General features: G+C 41.3%; 1 protein-coding gene across 1 annotated transcript in view; it reads right to left on the reverse strand.

The window, feature by feature from the left end:
- The window catches only part of CALD1 (caldesmon 1), a 201,459-nt gene that overhangs the window by 122,069 nt on the left and 63,394 nt on the right, over window positions 1-15,996 (reverse strand). Inside the window, exon 2 of the mRNA XM_063308506.1 lies at window positions 7,686-7,770. The gene's annotated coding sequence lies outside the window, so the exon portion shown is untranslated. The remainder of the gene's footprint in view (window positions 1-7,685; window positions 7,771-15,996) is intronic.

Below are 15,996 nucleotides of genomic sequence, written 5' to 3' on the forward strand. Positions count from 1 at the left end.
TTTACAGTCCTCAACTTACAACCACAATTGGGACTGGAACTTCCGTTGCTAAGCGAGGCAGTCATTCTGTGACTCATGCCTGATTTTATGACCTTTTTGCCACAGTCATTAAGCAAATCACATGTTTGTTAAGTGAATCTGGCTTCCCCCATTAATTTTGCTTCTCAGAAGCCAGCTGGGAAGGTCACAAATGGCGATCATGTGACCCTGGGACGCTGCAACCAACATAAACACACGCCGGTTTCCAAGCACCTGAATTTTGATCACATAGCCACAGGGACGCTGCAAGGACCAGTCGCAAGTCACTTTTTTCAGCACCGTTGTAACTTTTAACAGTCACTAAACAAATGGTCATAAGTCGAGGACTACCTGTATTACAGTATTTCATGAGAGTGAAAGATGTACAAATGTTCTTTCAATTGGGCAACCTTAGACCTCCTAGAGAATAAAACCCTCAAGTAGGGTCTTGTTGCCCATAACCCTGGTCCTGCCCTAACGTGCACAATTGCTAATGCATAAGCTGCAGTTTTTCCCTGCTCTAAATGGAAGAAGCAAACAGTCCTTCCACTCCTGGATCCCACCAGTTGAGTGATCGGGATAAAACTGTCCAAAACCTGGCCACCAGGAGGGGTCAATTCCTTTTTAACCCACTTGCTTTTTACTGTCATGAAACAGAACATCTTGCATTTCTTACAAATGAACAAACATACACAGGTATTTTGCTTTGCCTTAATTTTGTACACAAACCCCATCTATAAAGGGAATCTCCAGCCTGACTAACTGTCAAGTTTCATTAGGCCTCCATGATGGTCTTCTCTGGCCTGCGGATACATGATGAATCTCAGATGTAAGTCAGCTTGTGTAAAATCGCACTGTTGACCCAGCAGAGGGGGAGGTGATGGAGAAAGGCAGAGGAAAAGCAGTTTTCACAAAGAAATCTTTAAAAATGTGTCTGCAGTGTAAGACAGATACAAAGGTTAAAAGAATCTAGGAGGATTTTTTCCCCCAAACACACCATCCTAGTATGCTCTGTGATTCTTTCTTTCTTTTTTCCCTTTTTCTTTTTTTGCTTAATTTAGAAGATTCCAGATCTCGATAACTAAAATCAGGCCTTCTTAAAATACTGAACCCAACTGAACTAAACCGCTAATGAACAGAACACTACTATTGAATTTTTCTTTATTAGTCAACAGAAAATACACACATTAACATACTATTCCAAACACACCGTCCCAGTATGCTCCATGAACATGGAGAATTTCAGTACCCAGGGATTTCACTTCCCTCACACAAAGCTTTAAGCCATCAGTGGACTGAACTCTACTCATTTTTTTGTTTACGCTTATCGCTTGTGAACCAAACTGCTGATTGCAGGCCTATCATGGGAAAGCTAAGTTTGTCAGGGGAAAAAAATGTGTTCTTTATCTCCACAGCCACGCCATTTGCTTTGAAGCAGCCTCTTTATGGCTTTTGTTTCTTGCAGGAATGTGCTCTTTACAAAACCCAGATGAACCCTAGATAAAAGGTATTGTGGACTAGTGGCTAGAGGACGGTCAAAACCAGGTTGCTCTGAGACACAAAGATTGTGGATTCCCATAATCTCTGCATTGCACTGAACTTCACTTTTCCTCTTTCCTCCCAGCAGATGTAGCTCTCTCTCTCTCTCTCTTTTTTCTTTTCTTTCTTTCTTTCTTTTTTTTTTTTGCACGTAGGGGCCTCATTTCATCTTTACTGCTGGGGATCCTGCTGTTTTCAATCCCTGGAGGATGCAGGGAGCATGTGCAGTGACTCTAGGATGCTAGGAGAAGAGGGACTATTTCAGATCTTTTTGGGAGAGAAGTTACAGTGACAGTTACAGATTTGGAGAGAAGTTACAGTTTAATAGAGGTGTTAATCCGTGCAGGCCTTTTACACACCTGCTATGTACCTTTGTTAGAAGTAAAATGGGAAAAATCACACAATCCCAAAATCAGTGATTCTGAGTTGCAGATATGGAGCTAGAGGCCCTTAGGTGATCTGCGGGTGTAGCATAATACAGTAATCCCTTTTTGTGAATCCTTTCAGTTTCTAACTGAAAACGAATATGGGGTTGGGTTTACAAACCTAACAGATAGACTGAAAGGGAGATGGGTAGGTTGTAATTCCATGTGTTGTGGAAGCCCTGGCATTGTCCTAATGTTTTATGAACTAGGCCATCACATTAAGCCATCACGTCATGGCCAAACAGCAATTAAGCTTTGTTAACCCAGATTTCAGGTTTAGGGTGAACCCAGCCTAGCAGAAATTAAGGTTGTTGTGTCAAAGTCCAGTGGACCTTTGGCATGGCTCGCCTCTGTCAAACCTGGGAGAAGCCTCCATACTTATACCTCTATATAAGATGCTGAGGCCCTAGACAGAGTGCAGAGAAGAGCCACAAAGGGAATAAGGGGTCTGGAGGCTAAATCCTATGAAGAACGGCTAAAGGAACTCGGTACGTTTAGCTTAACAAAGAGAAGACTGAGGAGAGACATGATAGCAGTCCTCCAATACTTGAAGGGCTGCCACAGGGAAGAGGGTGTCGATTTATTCTCCATGGCACCTGAGGGTAGGACAAGAAGCAATGGGTGGAAGCTCATCAGAGGGATTTCCAACCGGGAAACAAGGAGGAATTTCCTGACAGTGAGAACTATCAAACAGTGGAACAGCTTGCCTCCCAGAGTTGTCGGTGATCTATCGCTGGAGATTTTCAAGAAAAGACTGGACAATCATTTGTCCAAGATAGTATGAGGACTCCTGCCTTGGGCAGGGGATTGGACTAGAAGACTTCCAAGGTCCCTTCCAACCTATGATTCAATGATTCTACTTCTCTTACTAGTGCTACCACTACTTTCTCACCCATCCACAGATGGATCAGAGATGGTTTTGGACAGGTAGTATCAATTATACTGAGTGGAAGCTGAGCTGGCATTCAGCTAGCCTCCATATTGCCCAATCATGGTGTTCGATTATTCAAATGCAATCCTCAAGTCATTTGGGTAATCTAACCTGGGAGGTGGCTGGCAAAGAGTAGTACTAAGTGCTGATCTAGCTCAGGCTCATTTGGAGCTGCTGCTGCTGCTGCTGCTGCTGCCTGGAGAAATTTGTCAAAGGAGAGGTGAAGTGAGTGGCTGCTGTAGCAAATGGTGAAGGTGGTTGCACACTGCAGTAGGCTCAATAGCAGCAGGCTTGGCAGGCCTTCTCTGCACTCAACCATGCTGATGCCTAATGCAAGACTACAAGAATAGTCAGGTTCTGCCAAGAATTTAAAGCATTAAAGCTGACAAAGGCTTCACATCTGAAGCCAAACTTCCCATGACGTGAGTGTCTTTTTGAACTGAACACACAGGTTCTTAGAACGCTGATGGCTTCTGCTGGGGAAGGGGCGCTGATCTGTAAGGGGATCAGGAGAGCGATGGAGAAGGAAGTTAATCATTTCCTTCCATTCTTGTAGTTCTGAAAGTCCCCCTTGAGACACTGGTTGTATTGTTGAGAGGAAAACTACTTGTGGTTATGACAATTTTTGCCACTCCCTACTTGTGTCATGGGTATACATAAAGTACATGTGTCTAGGATGTAGAGATACATCAAATGTTTGGCATGGAAAGGGGATGGGCATCTTCATTATACATTTTCATCATACACATATTTGATTGATGCTGATGACACATTTTATGATAGTGATGACAGTGATAGATTTTATTTCTTTCCCATCCTGGTGTCTCCTGATGCTGGAGAATTCTGAGATTTGTAGCTGCTGTATATCTGGAGGGCTCAACGTTGGAAAAGCTATTGCACATGGATATATGAATTTACTCTAGCTATTCTATCCTTGCATCCTTAATAAGATAATTTACCTTTGAGTTCCATTTCTTCTATTGGACTTCCTTGGTTTCAGTTCAATGATTTTGCATGGTTTTCCAGGCATGTTGAATGTTATCTAACTCTAATTTTTTATTTAATTTTACATATTTTTGAATAAATGTTCACTGATTTTCCCACCATGTTAAGTGTCCCCTAAATGAAATTATTGTGTTCTATATATTTATACTTTTGAATAAATATAATTTTAGATATCAGTGTATCCACAATTGGGCATTATACAGTAAATGGATAGAATTCCTGCCACTGATACTGGACAATGTACCCCAGTGAATGAAGTAGAAAAAGTCTAACCACTTAAGAGATTTGCATTCCGTTGTTGAATTTCTGCTCCCGGCAGGAAGCAGTAGGCTTGGAGAGTTTATAACCCATTGCAAAATTCCATTCAAAATGTGGGTTTGCACCCAGTTTGTATGCTTTGCATGTTACATGTGGACCTTTGTTGTGGTTGTGGATTTCAGAGCTGGTGCTCCTTCCTAAAAGGGAGGGGCACATTCCAGAGAGACAAAAGATTGCACAGTCCAGGTTCTGCTGGTGGAAAAGTTAAGAGGTTCAAGGTATACGCCTTAGAGCCATTGCTGAATATTTACCCATAGGTCAGTTAGAGTACCTTTAGTCTGGCAAGATTCTGTTTTATGGCAAGAGCAATAAAGAACTAGAGTTGGAAATCTGGCTCAGCGTGGTTCTTTGCCCATTATCACACATGTGTGTTTATGTGTGCGCCCCTTTGAGTCAGTTTTTGACTCCTGGTGACTGCGTGGACTAGTCCCTGCAGTTTTCTTGGCAAGGTTTTTCAGAAGTGATTTGCCAATGTCTGGTTCATAGGGCTGAGAGAGAGGGACTGGCCCAAGATCACCCAGCTGGCTTTGTGCCTAAGGCAGGACTACGGTCTCCCAGTCTCTAGCCTGGTGCCTTAACCACTACACCAAACTGACTCTCACTACACCAAACTGGGTCTTGCATATTACGCACATATCACACGTACACCCCTTTATTACCTTCCCCCTCCCCACAAAAGGCACTTATGGAAACAAGATGTTCATGAGCCATTTTGGCCAAACTCATTTAAATAAACCTCTCATATAATTTCAGAAACAGATGTTTGGGGCCACTGTTACAGTAGTGTGACCTATGTATCTGAATAAGGGCTGAACTGATTTCCCATGAAGTGGGGGCAGTCAATTTGAAGCATAGCATAGGAAGTGGGTAGGAAGGCAATTAATGCTACCTCTTTGAATAATCACCCCCTCCCCGATAGAAACTTCTTTCCTCCCCAGGAATCTCTTTTCCAGAGGTGGCTACTTCTGGTCTCAGCACTAGGAGACTAACCAGTTTCTGGCAATATGTGGAGTCGGAGCAGTAGAGAATTTCTGCCCCCCTCCTATTTGTAAATCCTGCCCTGAGCCAGATGGTTTATTATTATTATTATTGGCTCTTATTCATGGTTGCTTTACTTGAAGTTTATTTGTATTTTATGCTGACTATTGGAAGCTGTCTTGGAAGAATTTTAATCCTAAAGATGGCCTATAAAGATTTAAATAAAATAAATCAAGAAATACTTGAAAGTGAACCCCCAGTGACCTCCTTTCCTCCTTGTATAGGAAATTATAGCAGAACTGTCAGAACTGGTTTAGACTTTTTTAAAAATGTGTTCAAGATACACTGGAAATATAATTGATTTGGCCGAGTGCATTTTAAAGGCAATGTGTGTCTTTATCAGGATAATCTGTATTGTCATTTTTTAAAAAAATGTTTATTCCTTTTTCTTTTTCCAAAATACAGAAAGGTCATGATGGTTACATAAGGACTACTCTAGACAGACAACAGACAGTAGATAAAAGGATTAAATCTGAAATGGTGAGAATAATAAAAATAACTTTAAAAGAATTGTAGAGATGATTATGATGATGAAGATTTATTAGCTGGGGCTAATAAAGAAAATCAACAAGCAGTTCTTATTTCTTTTTTGCCCAGTCTCATGTCGAAAAAGTTTTTGCCCACTGCAGACATCATCAGTGGGTGTGGTATCTTTGTGGTGACTGCTGCATGGGGACAGAGGGAACTGTCAACCACTGATCAATAACCCTAATCCATTTGGTGGGGGGGGAAAGTGCAAGAAGCCAAAACAAGTGGACATAATCAATCAATGCATGAAACTCACTGATGGGCAAAAACTTTTTGATGGGGAAAAAGGGAACAAAGAGTCCCACAAGCACTTCCAATTTAACATTTTACAAGTGAGCTCATGAAAAATGCAAGGTAGCTTTTTGGCTTTTTTTTTTAAAAAAAGGGCGTTGATGAAGAATGGACTTGAAATGCGTTTAGCTTGGCCATTATTTTTTTTAAAAATGAGGAATAAAGAATGCTACAGTCTGCAAAGACTGGCACCAACTGGTGCTGATTCCAGGCGTATTTGTGGCTACACCTATCACTTGCTGTTGCTGAGTCATTGGGGATCCCTGACTTTGGTCTGGGGGTTCTATCCTGCTAGTATTACCACACAAGCCATTCAGAAATTCAGTGCATGACTAAACATAATGATTTCACTGGCTGCAGATGAAATACTCCCAAATAAAAATTATATATTGTAGATCTGTGTCCTGAGTGCATGATAGCATGCAGGTTGTCAGAAGCCATCATGAAAAATAAGGGGGCAAACTTCACACAACTCCAGTTGGGACTCTTTTCCAAAACCATTGTATTATCCAGCATCTCTAGACACGTCTGACACTCCAAAGCCTCAAATGATGCATCAAATTGTGTAGATTTCATGCTTCTAAAGAGGACTGCAGTTTTTGCCCAAGGCTGAGATGTTTCAGAAAATGCAGTGCCATCGTCAACAAAAGATGCTACTCAAGTTTTGGGGTTTTAGCCTAAGGGAGCAGCTGATATTGCAAAGGCACTGTTTGTTTTACTTGTGCTGGCTTTAAGAGTCAGTCTCACTTTGAATCAAGCTTCCAAAGCTAAGCTTTACGGTAGATGATCCACGATAGATTTTACTCCTTGTGGAAAACAGATTTTAAAAAGCCCAAAGGGGCATTTCTCTCCTTTTTTAAGGCATATTTAACCATTTGAGAAGGTTCTCTCTCTCTTCTCTCTCTCTCTCACTCACACACACACACTAAAAATATGGGAATCTTAAGAGTACATAATTTGCAGTGTAAAAAATACCTTTCCACTATTCTCTTTGGTGATAACACTAACGTTTTGAAGCTATCTGACAAGCAAATAAGTTTGGAATGAAGATTTCTAAGAATTGAAGTTGATAAAAAAGAACGCCCCCCAAGAATATTTGCCTGAGGAGAACGCTTATTGGACACAAGGCAAAGATAAAAGGTTGGTCTCTCTCTTTTGTCAAGAATCAGGTATAATGCTATGCTCTAAATCCAAGCTTGAGTATAATTATTCCCCCAAAATGGACTACACTTTTCATTTTTCAAATCCAGTGAAGCTTTGGGATTTATCAAACCTGTCTTGACCAGCCTGGCAGCCCCATACACATTGAACTACAATGCCCACTACTCCCAGCGACTGTGTTGATGGAATTCATAATCACTATTTCTCTGAGGAGAAAAGAAAAGTGGGGTTCATCAGGGCAGAATTTTTAATTGTCTTCTTTCTAAGCAGAGTAGTCATTGCTCAGAAGGGGTAGATTTTCTTACAGTGAAAATACTATGAAATTATTTGTTGTAGCTTCTAGTATAAGAAAATGTAGGGTGTATGTCAAAAACCAAGTACCAGAACAAAATAGCAAGGATTTTAAAAGGTTACCCTTAAATTGTACTCACAGTTAAAGACTGTTAGTCGTGTCCCAAAGACTGAAAGATGAGATTAATTTAGAATGACAGCTGTGCATCCAGTCCAAACCAAGTCCTGCAGAGAAAGCAGAATTCAAAGAGTGAGGGCTACCATCTGCTCAGAACTTTCCTTATTTTGTTGTTGATTTATTGATCAGAATACAAACATCCACAATTCAGTTACACTCACTACTGATTTTCTGTCCAGGAGTTCCACAGTACAGGATACATGACAGAACTGTGTAATAGTTGGTCCACAGACTGAAAAAGACTCAGAAGACATTATGTAAACAGCCAGCTGCAAACTTCTCTGTTATTGGTAAAAAGATCCACCCCTCTGGCAGATCACAGGAAGGCTACTGAGAAAGAAACTCAGAAAGTCTCTACCCTAAAACTGAAATTGTTCAGTTGCTGGAATTCTTGGAACCCTATCCCCTTCATCTCTACAAATCTTGCTGAAGAGAACTACAGGAGGATTTGGCTGCCTTTTATTTAATTTATTCCCTTTTATTTTTATTTAATTCAATTTACACAGCCCCCTCCATCTTGCATAATCAATAGACTTTGAGTGGGGAACACAAAAATCATCAATTTAATAACACAAAATAAAAAAATGAGAAGAAAGAGAAAAAATGGCAGCCAAGGACTGTAATAACTAACATTACCTCACAGGCTCACCTCACCTCCTGACCCCCATGCCAGAGAGCATTTTTGGTTTGGGACAGTCTCCCAAGAGGCTGACAAGCTGATAGTGCCAACTAAGCAACACATTGCTTTCCAGGGGTTTTAGAGCATAACTCCTATCAGCCACATTTATGGCCCACAACATTTGTTCTGCAGTTACAGAACTCCTTGCCAAGGAAGTATGGGAGATTTCTTTTTATAGATGATCCTTTGATTCCCTAGCTGATTTGGTCAGAAAGAAAAAAGTTCTCTTCCTAGCAAATCCCCATTCCAGCCTAGAGTTAACTTTCATCTGATGCCAAATTAATATGACCTTCAATGAGAAGACTATGCTTTAACCAACATGAAAGAGTGATTCAAACATTTTTAGTTTATTTTGAATTACATGGTAATTCCAGAGACAAATACTTTTGTGGAGTGCCTTCCACCAATATTGTTTTACTGGTTTTATTAACAACATTTTCTTTGGAGTAAGACCTATGAGAATCAGTGGTTTACTCCTCAACAGAAATGCATAGGGATAGTATTCTTATGATCCAGTTTTGCTGTCCCCATCTCATTCCTCTCCCCCAACAAGAGACCCTCCGGTCTATTTCCAAATAAAGCATATTAGGGATTTGGCAAGACACTTTTTATACAGGAATTATAGCCCTGGATTCTCTGGTTAGCAAGGGTCGGTTGAGATACAGCTTATGAGCTCCTTCCCCTGCAGAGAAGAGCTCCATCACAGATCCCATAACATCTGGTGTAAGCATTTTCTCACCCATCAATCTCAGTGGAGGGATAGGGATAAAAAGAGGCAACTAGCGGGGATGGATAATCTGGACACGCAACAAATACTGCCCACTACGGGTGGTAGCTGGAAATGGGGGGAGATCAGCCAATTTACTTCGTCTCCAACATCATTTAGGTTTGATTTATTTCTCCATTTTGGCCCAAAAGTTGACCAATAAAAAAACCCATCAATTCAACATATCCTATGTCTGTTCCCCACTCCTCCCAGATATCTCCTACTTTTAGACCTTGAAAACACCATTTAAAAACCTTCAAATGCCCAGGATTAGGAAGTGGCATCTATGCAGGATGGTGGTTTGCTATCAACCAAGAACAGAGGGACATTCACAGTGCACACTTTAGCTGAGATAGCTATACCCTCCCCCCCCCTTTTTTTTTGGTTGTCTCCTGTACAAGCGGTGGTGGCAGTGGCGGCGGCTGCTACTTCAGTGTCTTAAGGCAGAGAGGGAGAAGGGGAAGGATCATGCAGCCTCAGCAGAAGCATCTGCTTCACTCTTCCCCTGCTCCTTTGATGGAGCAAGGTCAGCACCTACTCACCTTCTTGCCTGCCAGCCATCCAGGGTTGTCTGCAGGTTGGTGTCAAAAAGTCAAGATTGCTGACACTGCCCCTCTTTACAGACACACATTTAAAAAGGGTAAAGTTTTGTTCGTACAATTGCAACTGCCATCTTGATTTTTTGATCCCTCTCTGTAGGTGTCCCCTGCAGCCATCCCTTTCTCTTTCTTTGCTGTGCACCTCCAGCTGACTGTTTTCTGTTTTCTTTGCCCTGGCTTTGGATGATGGGATAGGATGGGATGGGATGGGATGGGATGGGATGGGGAAGGAAAAGAGCTGGGAAGATGGAAGAGGGAGGAAGGAGGGAAGGTCTAGCTTGGCTTCCTTTTCTAAAGGTCTTCTCCTGCCCACAAAGATGGGTTGGAGGGGGACAAGCAAGAAGGGAAGGGAGGGGCATGCACACTAGTTGTTTCAGCACTGAGTGGCCAGGTGGAGGCTATTTGGTCTGCATACAATACTTGATGCAAGCTTTTGCCAGTCTTGGCATCTTGAACAATACAAACTGTTGAAGGCAAAGTCTATGAAAAAGGAAACCCTCCCAGACTGATTGTTTCGTACAGCTAGTAAAACTATATGCCCTCCACTGACTTTCCATCGGCATTCAGCTTGCTGTCTAGCTTGAAATGCTTGACTGCGCTAAAAGATGTAGAGCCTTTTTTGGAAAATCTGGAGAAAAGCCTTGGTCTTCCCATTCAAGATTTAAGCTCTACACTGAACTAATGCCATAAGGAGACAGGAATAGCTGTTAGGACAAGAAGCAGTGGGAAACTGACTGGTGTGGTGCATCATTTGGCAACAGCTCATTTTGACCTGGTTGGCAGAGAACCCTTCAAAGTAGAGATGCAGAAACCATCCCAAGATCAATCTCTCTTGCAATACAATTTGGGATTTGTTAGATGTGACCATTAAGAACTATGGGATGACTTGAATATTGGGAAGGAAAATGCTGCATTAGCTAGTTCTGATGAAAATGTAGATTTTCATGTATATGCGACCAGTAGAGCCACAATACAAGTCACTCCAGAGCATTGTGGGAAATGAAAATGGCAGCTAAATGAATTCAGATTGCTACAACTGTGGTTCATAGAACAGGGTTAATGACAGCAACGGCAACAGCAGTGCAGATGTCATTACTCAACAGAATGGGCCTACCATTTTAATTTGTCACAGTGCTGCTGGGTACTGTTGTACCTTTGCTTCCATCATTATGGAAAATGAAAATGACCTTTCCTATCCAACTCTCAATAGAAGTTGTTCATCCATCATCATCGATGAAGTCCTCAACACCATTAGTCACATTAAAACAACGTGACTCAGTACTAGTAAGAAGGCATGGGAGAACATTGGGCACTGAAGTGGAGCAGTGGTCTACGGATGCTGTTGCTACTGCGGAACTGGGTAGTCTCAAACACTTAAATCACTCGACTGTATTATCTTCTGTGAACTATTGGGTAGCACTTGCTTCTTTTTGCTTTTGCTTTTGCTTTTGCTTGGCTCTCCACAAATTAAAAAAGTTTAAAATAGGAAACTTGAAAGTAGAGGAGGGCCATATGGATTTTCCAGAGTATGGGCTAATCTCCACAGCCTCCCTGTGCATCTCTGCGTTGACTGTTTCCTTTATCCTGCAGACACTTCTTTTGATCAAACTTGTTTTGTAGACTGTTCAAACTACAAACAGAAGTATTTATCCACATCTGAAACCATTTTTTGGGTACCACATTGGGCTGGGAATATTATATTCAAGCCTACTCTAAAAGAGCTACCTGTTAGATGATTCTCTGTATCACTAAATGATAACACTCAGCAGTGTGAATATGGGTTTTTCAGAAATGTAGACAAGTCACATGCAGGTGTTGATAAAGATCAGCAAGGGGGACATGGCCTATAGGCTGCTATGATGGGAAAACAGCAGCTGGGAAAAATGGAGGTCAGTTCAACTCTGTTATTTTTAATTCAAAATAAATTGTGGTTTTGCTATCAGGGAATTTGTTAGCATTCCATTAGTATCCTCAGAGGGGGGAAGGGACAACATGTATTCCTTTGCTTTATTCTTATCAAAATCTGTAGAGAGAATAACCTCTGGTTATAAAGCTAGGTGAGCATGAAAGGTAATAAAGAGCAATCTAATGTCATTCAGCACATTTCAGAAATGATGCTACCCATGCCCATTTTCCCCCTTTAAGAACATACATAATTCTTCAGTGTTGCTTTTTTTTTTAATGCATCCTTGGTTTTTATTTCACTTGCTCTTAGATTTTGAGTGGGGTGTAATACTGCAGACTGGGGAGTTTCTAAGTACTTTCTCATGTGCAAAAAAAGAAATCTCACTGGAGGAAGAAAGCATAAACCTGACAAAATGTCTAGCTCAGCTTTTTTCTATAGAGAGACCAGGTTTAGAAAGCTGGTTTTAAGGTACTTTATAAAATTGAGACTGGAAATTTTGCTATTGATTACAGACTGGAATAATGCATAGACATGGGAGTTGGGAAGAGTAGACCTTCTCCTTTTTTTTCACTCAACTTTAACTACTCAAGTACACAAGCAGGAAAGGAGGGACTGGGAAGAGAGAAGGAAACATACTCCCTTAAAATATTCCAAATGAAAGTGGATAAAACAGGGTCCTGGGCTAGGCAGACAGCTCTACACAGGATCGTGCAAACATAAATAGTGGGGAAATATGGCAAAACTATAGAGAGATACTTCTGCATACCCACACGCTGGAAGTAGTCTCTTCAGTTCAAAACCTGAAATTCAGCACAGCGCCACCCCTGATAAAATATGTTCCTTATATTAATATTTATACTGTATTTTGGGGGAGATGGGCAGTAGCATAATTTAATAAATAAATAAATAGATAGATAGATAGATAGATAATACTTCTTCCAATTCATTAGACTTATCAAAATCTAACCTAAGACTACTGTGGGGATTTATCTCAAGAACCATGCAAACTATGCAGAAGGGAACTTCATCAAAAGGTGTGCACAACAGAAGCCAGCAGCTTCTAGTCTCAGTGGTAGCAACACCAGGTGGATTTTGTCTGGACCCAGAAGCTAAACAGGTTCAAACATGATTAGTATTTAGATGGAAAAACCAAACAGGAAGTTGGATCCTAGACTGGAATCTCCAACCACGTCCCAGAAGAAGACATTCACAAACCACTTCCTTATTGCTGAGAAAAATACATGGATACTTCACTAAGATTTGAGCTCATCCCGAGGGCATCTGTTACTTTGAGCTCAGAACAGTTCTGACACAGAGAATGTAGTAAATTCTCTGTTTGATATTCCCTACACCAACAGAGAAGTATGTGCCAGACATGATGGTAGCATTTGCACAATCCTTTTAAAATACAGTGTGTGTGTGTGTGTGTGTGTGTAAGTACCTGTTTGCACTGAAGATGTTGCCTAGTCTGGCAATGAAATGTCTGCAAGAAGACAACAAGGCTCAGAGAGCACCAAGGACTCCACAGTTCAACCCTGAGCTACAAATATTCACTTCGATAAATATATATGAAACTAAACCAACAGAAGAAAAATAGAGCATTCATTCATTCATTCACTCACTCATTCATTCATTCATTCAGCAGATTTATATCCTAGCTTTCATCCTGGAGCTGAGGGCTACCACAAAAGACTCCCTCCTCCTATTTCCTCTACAACCACACATCTGTGAGGTAGGTTGGGCTGAGAGAGAATGGTTATTAACTATATACAGCAAAGTAACCTCAAAATTAAGAATTGGGATAACAGTCAAATTAAAAGAAAAGGAGGAGGAAAACAATTTTTAAAAATGGATCATAATGCTCAAATGTCTTATTTCTTTTGTTTTTGTTTCCAAGAAAAACAACCAGCTAACTCCATACTTGGCAACCAACACATGTCAACAGTTCATTGCTACAGATCAGATGTAGATCTTACTTCCAATATTGTATGATAATGCATTTAGCCAGCTCCCATGTCCAAAGCGTCCACCATTCTTGATACCCTGATAGATTCAAAATATTAGGTAGGGGTATTAAAAATCTGCATCTTAGAATAGAAATGGGTCCCTTGCACTGTTTTACCATGCTCTGTGTAATTAATAGATCAGTGGTACCTTGGACAATAGGCAAAATTAAGAATCACAAGGATCCATTTGCAAGTTTAACATAACCGTTTAAGGGCTCTTTCTCTAAAAGAGAAAAGGAGGAGAAAATTGCCCTTTGACTTAATGCCTCATCTTAGGACACTGCCAAAAGAATGCCAAAAGCCACTGAAAAACATGGCCAGAAACTTGTGGTGATTGTGACACACAGATGGTTAAAAGCTAACCAGTTGTCTCCCCTTTGTCTTCAGGAATGCTGTAAATACTGGAATGCTGTAAATAACTGTGTAAGTTATTTACAGCATTCCAGTATTTCTGTACTTCTCATGGGAAACTTTTCAGTGATGACTATGAGTGCTTAACTTGTTGTCAAAACTCTACTCCAGTTTATTAACAGCACAGCCTCTTTCTTTTGCCATCTACAAAAGTCTTCCCATTCCTCTTAGCAAAAACCAAGGAAGGAAAAAAGAAGTAGAGTTGGGTTAGAGGCAAAACTAGGCACCTGTATTCTGCTTCCCAAGCCAGGAACATGCTTAAGCAAGGTCAGGTTGCCAGTTATCATTTGTTATTTTCTCTCAGAACAGCAGGATGATATAATTTGGATTAAATAAAGAGATGCATATTCAGTCTCCACTCACAGTATTATTCCTCATTGCCAAGCATTTTTGCATCACCCCACAGGCCTCCCCATGGCTGTCATCTTCACAGTACCCAGTTTTCCCTCTGTGCCAATCATTCCCCCTTCCAGCTGAGCAAGCAGGGAGCACAAGAATCAGCTTCCAACCAGCACTAACTCCTTGTTGCCATCATCTCAATCCCTTTTTGCAGCAAGGGGGGCAAAATCTGCTTGATCCATTTCAAAACCTCCATGAAACAGTAGCAGGGCACCGTGGCACCTTGACTTAGCAGGGAGGGAAGAGAGCCAAGAACCAGATGACAGGATGAGACAAAAGTGCCCACCAATGGGAAACAGCTGGCCCCAGAGTGCATGCATGAACACCACAAAAATACCTTCACAGTATCTTCCTGTGACATAGCTGAGCTGGAAGCCAATTGGCTCAGATGCCAAAGAGGTGCCGAAGAGCTCCAGCTTTATGAGAACACAGGGGCACGGAGTTGATCCCAACCAATGCAAACTGGATGTGTGGAAGGTGCCTCACAGGGAAGGAGAAAGACAGAGAAGCAGAAATAGCCCATACATAGGCACATGTAAATGGAAAACACTGGTCCTTTGAAACTGCCTTTGTCAGTCTGTGGTTCTCCTTTTGTGCTAGACCACAATTCCCAACATGGGAGGATGGCAGAGCACTGAGTTTGTGCAGCCACTCAACGATGCCAATTCCTTGCCCTGCTTTTCATGCAGGGACAGTGGAAATGCAGAGTGAACCCTTGGCGTATAGCGAGATTTCAACTTCTACCATTTTACAAAAGCCACATCTCAAAGTCTTGATTAAAACATATCTGGAAGTTTGCAGGATGGGAAGGCACTAATAAAGAAGAAAGTGGAATTATTGCCAAGCACTTAGGCCTAATAGGCACTTTACTATTTAAAGAAAGATTATAAACTGCTAAGATTATTTACTAAACTGAATGCCCACACACACACAGTCTTCCCACTGCATGCAATTCCATGTCGTCATTCCTTCTGAGCACAGCCATCCATGGTGCCGTATTTCTCTCTTTCTGTTTCACAAGGACCATGTAGCAAGCATTCTCCAGAATGATGATTGCTCTGGGATGCCTGGTCAGGCATTTGGAATGCCTAGCAGAAAGTTCCCCCAAAGTCCCCCTTTGACTTTTTCCCATCCACTTCAAGAGCTCAGTGAAATGCTTGACATTCTTGCTGAGAACTTGCAGGAATGATGTCTGTGTGTGACAATATGTTACATCAACCTGCCTGGCAAGAGATGCAGTGAAGATAAAAGATCACAGGCCTCTTAATGTCAGCTGAGTCTCCAGTTACACTTTCAGCAGGTTTGAAGGTCACGTTGCTGTTGAATTTCATACCAGGAGCAAGAGCCATGGATGTTTCTCCGTACTTATAACAACAGTGCGATGTGTTGGCAGAATGCTGGGAAAGCCTTTAGCCCAGGAGAGATCAGAAAAGTCACACACCAAGCATTTCTATAAAAATAATTTATTTACAAAAAGCAAAACAAAAGCAAAATATATTTAAAGGAC

This window comes from Candoia aspera, chromosome 7, assembly GCF_035149785.1.
Source record: "Candoia aspera isolate rCanAsp1 chromosome 7, rCanAsp1.hap2, whole genome shotgun sequence".
Lineage (NCBI taxonomy): Eukaryota > Metazoa > Chordata > Lepidosauria > Squamata > Boidae > Candoia > Candoia aspera.